Below are 6,000 nucleotides of genomic sequence, written 5' to 3' on the forward strand. Positions count from 1 at the left end.
CCCAGCGTTCTGGGATCGAGCCCCACATCAGGCTCCTCCGCTGTGAGCCTGCTTCTTCCTCTCCCACTCCCCCTGCTTGTGTTCCCTCTCTCACTGGCTGTCTCTCTGTCACATAAATAAATAAAATCTTAAAAAAAAAAAAAAAAAAAGAACAGTGTGTGTAACGTACGCCTTCGCACGTACGGTGTTAGTGGTGTTACTGGTAGAGCTTCCAGTCAACGGTAAGTCACCAGCAGGTCAGTTTTGGGGGAGTCAGAAGTTACACGTGGCACCTCTAACCCCTGCTTTTTTCAAAGGTCAACTGTAATGGTTCGTACGCCTTCCCCATAGCTGTAGCTTGTCTTTCTATCCTGACAGGGTTTTGCAGAGCAAAACTTAATTTTGGTGAAGTCCGATTCATCGGTTTCTCCCTTTATGGATCTGGGTTTTGGTGCCAAGTATAAGAACTTTTTGCATAACCCAGGCTCTTGCAGATTTTCCCCAATATCTTTTTAAAAGTTTTATAGTTTGGGGGCACCCAGCTGGCTCAGTCAGAAGAGCATGCAAACTCTTGATCTGGGGGTTGTGAGTTCGAGCCCCACATTGGGTGTAGAGATTACTAAAATAATAATTAAAAAAAGTAAATGGGGCGCCTGGGTGGCTCAGGCGGTAAAGCATCCAACTCTTGATTTCGGCTCAGGTCATGGTCTCAGGGTTGTGAGATGGAGCCCTGCATTGGGCTCCACGATGGGTGTGGGGCCTGCTTAAGGTTCTCTCTCCCTCTCCCCCTCCCTCTCTTCAAATACAAAAAATAAAAGAAACAAAGTTTTGTAGTTTTACATGGAAGTCTGTGATCCGTTCTGAGGTGATACCTGTATGAGGTGTGAGGTTTCCATCAAGGCTGCTCTGTAGACGTCCGGTCACCAAGACTCTCGTTGAAAAGACTGTCTTTTCTCTGTCGGATTGCTGCTGAACCCGTGTCGGACCTGAGTGGCGCATGTCCGCGCGAGTCCGTTTCTGGCTTCTCTGTCTGTCCCTGAACTGCACTCCTGCCCTTCCACGGTCACTGCGGCGTCCTGCTTTCCGGCCACATGGGAAGTTCTGAAATTGGGCACGCTGGTTTTTCCAGCTTTGAAATGGTTTCTCAGAATTGTTTCAGCTGTTATACTTTCTTTGCCTTTCCACGTAAATTTTAGAGTAATTTTGTCTACCTACAGAAATTCCTGCTGGGATTTTGCTAGGAGTTGCAGGAAGCCTGAGTCATTTCTGGGAGAATGGACATCTTTACTCTGTTGAGTCTTGCAGTCTGTGAACATGGTGCATCTCGCCATTTATTTAGAACTTTCTTGATTTCTTTCAGCATTTTGTAGAAGTACAAGTATTGTACCTGCTATGTTACATTTATACCTGAGTATTTTGTTGTTTTTTCAGCAATTGTGAATGATACTGTGTTTTTAATTTTCGTGTCTATTTGTCTGCTAGGGCCGCCATATCAGAATACCAGAGACCCAGTGGCTTAAACAGAATTTATTTCTTGCAGTCCTGGAAGCTAGCAGTCTGAAATCAAGGTGTGAGCAGGGCTGGTTCCTCCTGAAGAACTCATTGGCATGTAGACGTCGTCCTCTCTGTCCTCACGTGGCCTTTTCTGTGTGTGCGTGCATGTCTGGTGTCTTTCTCTCCTTCTGAGGACACCGGTCCTGTTGGAGTAGGGCCTACTGTTAGGACCCCTTTTGACCTTAATCACCACCTTGAAGACCTTGTCTCCAACGACAGTCACACTGGGGGTGGGGTTTTCACAAGTGAATTTTGGAGGGACACAGTTCATTTCATAGCAGTATCTATGTGTCTGTCGTGAACATATAGAAATACAGTTGGATACTTGAGTGTTAGTCTTTTACATTCTCGCTGAGGCCATTTATTAGTTCTAGGAGGTTTTGTTCTTCATATGCTTTTTATTTCCTGGTCTTGTCTTCCTGTAGCTGGCTGGAACTTTGTCTTTATTATTTCCTTCTACTTGGTTTACATTTATATTGTTCCTCTTTTTGTAGGTTCCTGAGATGGGAGCTTAGATTAATGACAAGACTTCTTTTCTGACATCTGCATTTAGTGCTATGCATTTCCCTCCCAGTACTGCTTTAGCTGCATCCCACAGATTGGTATGCTGCATTTTCATTTTTGTTCATCCAGTGTATTTTCTGAGCTTTCTTCAGACTTTCTCTTTGACCTTTTAATTTTTTCAAAGGGTTTTTGTTTAGTTTCCAGGTGTTTTGCGATTTTCCTGGGGTTTTTTTTGTTACCGATTTCTATTTTCATTCCATTTTGTGATCAGCGAACACAGCGTATCTGATTTCAGTCCTTCTAAATTTGTTGAGGTTTATTTTATGGCCCAGGATGTGGTCTGTCTTGTTGTATGTTATGTGGACCCTCGAAAGGACTGTGAATTCTGCTGTTGTTGGGTAGAGTGTTTTATAAATTCCAGTTAGATCCTGCTGTTGATGGTGTTGTCAATTTGTTCTCTATCCTTGTGATTTTTGTCTCGTTCCGTTGTGGAGAGAGGGCTGTTGGCACCTGCATCTTGAACTGTGGATTTGGCTGTTTCTCCTTTCAGCTCTGTCACATTTTCGCTTCACGTTCGTAGCTCTTTTGTTGGTTGCGTGTGCTTGGGAATTGCTGTGTGTTCGATGGATTGAACTTCTGATCATTACGGAATGGAATGTCCTTCTCTGCCTCTGGTCATTTTCTTTTCTCTGAAGTCTGCTTTACCTGATATCAATATAATCTCTCCTGTTTTCCTTTCATTAATGTTTGCGCAATATATTCTTTTCTTCCCCTTTACTTGTTATCTGACTGTATGGTTCTCTTTGAAGTGAGTTTCTTACAGAGTTTCTTACAGTATGATTGAGTCCCGTTTTTAATCTATTCTGCCAACATCTGTCTTAATAAGTGGCGAATTTAGAGCATTTATGGTTAGTGTAACTGTCGCTGTATTAAGAGTTGATGCTGCCGTACCATTTTTGCTTTTCTTCACTGCTTTTTATTTTTTGGCCTTCCTACGGATTGTTTGCACATTCTTTAGAATTTCATTTTAGGTTATTTGTTGTGTTTTTTTAGTATGTCTCTTAGTACAGTTTTTTTGATAGTGGCTTTGTGTGTTAAATGACCAGTTTGAGTCAAATATGGAATCTTACCTCCTACTATGTCATTCTACCATCCACTGTTAGTAGTACAGTTGTCTGAAGTACTTTCCTCTGTGTACCAGGACAGCGACATGAGATAGGGTTCTAACTTTTGCTTTAACTATCAAACATGTAGACAATTCTAGAGGAGAAGGAAAGTCTTCTATTTACCCATGATTTGGCTCACTGTGTTCTTTCTCTTCCCTGTTAGTCCAGGGATTCTTCCTCATGATTTCCTTTTGTTTAGAGCATCTCCTTTAAGCCATTCTTTCAGGGTAGGTCTGCTGGTGACAAATTTTCTCCTAGTTTTTCCTTCTTCTGAGAGTGTCTTGATTTACTTTTCATTTCTAAAGATTATCACTGGATATAGGCCTCTACGTTGATAGCTTTTTCTTTTAACTTTGAAAAATGTGTCCATTCCTTGTGGTCTTCATGGCTTCTGATGAAGAATCCACTTTTTCTCTTACCACGATTTTTTCCTTTTTCTTTGCCTTTTGCTTTCAGAAGTTTAAATATGGTGTGTTCTTCTAGTTTTCTTAGTGTTTGTCTGGTTTGTGATTCCCTCGGTGTCTCAAATCTGTTGGTTTATGTCTCTTACCAAATTTGGGGAGTTTTCAGCCACTATTTCCTCAAGTACTTTTCCAGCCCTATCCTCATTCTTTTTGTGGGATTCCCATGACACAGCATCACATCTTCTGTCATTAAAGGGAATGAGGCTCTGCTTATGACTTTTTTAGTCTGTTTTCTTTCTGTTCGAATTTGGTGGTTTCTGTCATCCCATCTTCTAGTTCACGGCTTGTTTTCTTTGTTCCATCTGCTCTGCTGTTGAGACCATTCATTGAGCTTTTAGTTTGGTTGTGGCATCTTCAGGTCTAACTGTTCTTTATCTCTTCTATTTCTTTTCTTAGACGTTTTCATCTGTTCTAGTGTGTTACTACTTGTTGAAGCATTTGTACTGTGGCTGCTTTAAAGTCTTTCTCCAATAATGTCAACATCTGTGTCATCTCAGTGTCCCTGTCCGTTGACTGTATCATTCAGTTAGAGGTCTTTGTGGTTCTAAGTATGCTGAGTGATCGGACCTGGACATTTTGGATATTATGAGATCTGGATCTTACTGAAACCTTCCACCGTAACTGGCTTCCCCTGACACTGGCCTAGCAGAGGAAGTTGGGAACCTGTGCCTTGTTACAGCCAGATAACAGGCCCCCACTCAGCCCTCCTGACCGAGGGGTGGATGGGGGGCCTCCTTATTACTGCTGGGTGGGGATGGGAGTTCCAGCTCCCCACCTGGCCTCCAGCCTCCCGCAGTTAGGGGCATGGGTGCCTTGTTACCGCTTCCCACGTGGCCTCTAGTGACACCAGGGGATGGGGTGGATGGATGGGGTGTTCTTGCTGCTGCTGGGTGATGGTGAGATTTCTCACTCTGCAGGGCAGGGAGTTGGGGGTTTTTACCACCTGGGGAGAGTGAAAGTCCAGGCTTTCTGTGTGGTCTCTCCTGGGGTGAATTTTCCAGCTTCCCACTGTGCCTTGACCACCACCACCGGCAGGGGCGTGGTGCCTGGCAAGAGTCTGGGTAATGAGGGTGGAGTCCGGCTGGAGTCTGGACGGTGGGGGTGGGGTCTGGCTGGAGTCTGGGTAATGAGGGTGGGGTCCGGCTGGAGTCTGGACGGTGGGGGTGGGGTCGGGTTAGAGTCTGGACAGTGGGGGTGGGGTCGGGTTAGAGTCTGGACGGTGATGGTGGGGTCTGGCTGGAGTCTGGACAGTGGGGGTGGGGTCTGGCTGGAGTCTGGACAGTGGGGGTGGGGTCGGGTTAGAGTCTGGACGGTGAGGGTGGGGTCCGGCTGGAGGCTTGACAATGGGGGTAGGGTCTGGCTAGAGTCTAGGTAATGGGGGTGGGGTCTGGCTGGAGTCCAGTGGTTCCCCTCTGTCAGGTCCCTGTCCTGGGTTGTCCCTCTCCTTGTACTTTGACCGGAAAGAACAGCTTTTGTTGTGGTTTTTTTCCTTCATCAGCTGGCTTTTCTGGATTGCTGGTTTCTTCAGATCTAAAAATAAGCACAGTGCAAAGTTTAAAAAGCTCAGGGGACATATTGCCGTGTTCTTCTCGGCCTGCAGCGCCCCTGGCTGGTGTAGCGCCCTCCGGCTCTCTCAGTTACCGCCTTGTGTGTTCTGTGTGTAGTGTCCAGGGTTCTAGCTGTCGTCGGGGGAGGAACAGGGAAGACACTCAGCTCCATCCCCCCCGGAAGCAAAGCCCGTGACGGTTCGATTCCCAGTGTTGCTTGTAAAGATGAGCTTTCCTGGAAGGGCACCATAGAGGAGCCCGTGGGGAGCAGAGCGCCACGGTCTCGGGCAGGACTCACGCCGGTCTGGCCCACGGATGCGCGAGACCGCCCAGCACCACCTGCCCCGGTGGTGGTGAGATAAGGAGGGACGTGTGCAGCTGCACCTGTCCCTGGGGCGGGAGCCGGCACGGTGCTTGGGGCTGTGCAGCAGGGCCTCGGTGCCTCGGGCTCCTCTTCTGGACGGGGCTCTGCGCACACACGTCCGCGAGCCCTCGGCAGCCGTGGGAACGTGGCCCACAAAGGGAAGCACGTGTTTGTTGTCACAGAGCGGGCAGAGCGCCTTGGGGTGGGTCACAAAGGCCACGCAGCTGCAGGAAACGTGCCAGCGTTCTGTGGGAACGTGGTGGGAGCCCCCTGGGGCTGCGTGGGCCGTGGCCTGGAGGAGGGCAGGGGTGGGCCTTGCCCCCTGTGGGTTGTCCCCTGACCCCTGAGCACCCGCCCCCACCCCTACCGTGTTCCCTTGGCCTCCGCAGTCCCCGCCCGCTGCTCACCTGCCCCCCCCCCCG

General features: G+C 47.7%; 1 protein-coding gene across 4 annotated transcripts in view; it reads left to right on the top strand.

The window, feature by feature from the left end:
- Positions 1 to 6,000, top strand: part of SLC19A1 (solute carrier family 19 member 1) — a 24,720-nt gene that overhangs the window by 17,767 nt on the left and 953 nt on the right. The window lies entirely within an intron of this gene.

This window comes from Ursus maritimus, unplaced genomic scaffold (assembly GCF_017311325.1).
Source record: "Ursus maritimus isolate PB19 unplaced genomic scaffold, ASM1731132v1 scaffold_4, whole genome shotgun sequence".
Taxonomy (NCBI): domain Eukaryota; kingdom Metazoa; phylum Chordata; class Mammalia; order Carnivora; family Ursidae; genus Ursus; species Ursus maritimus.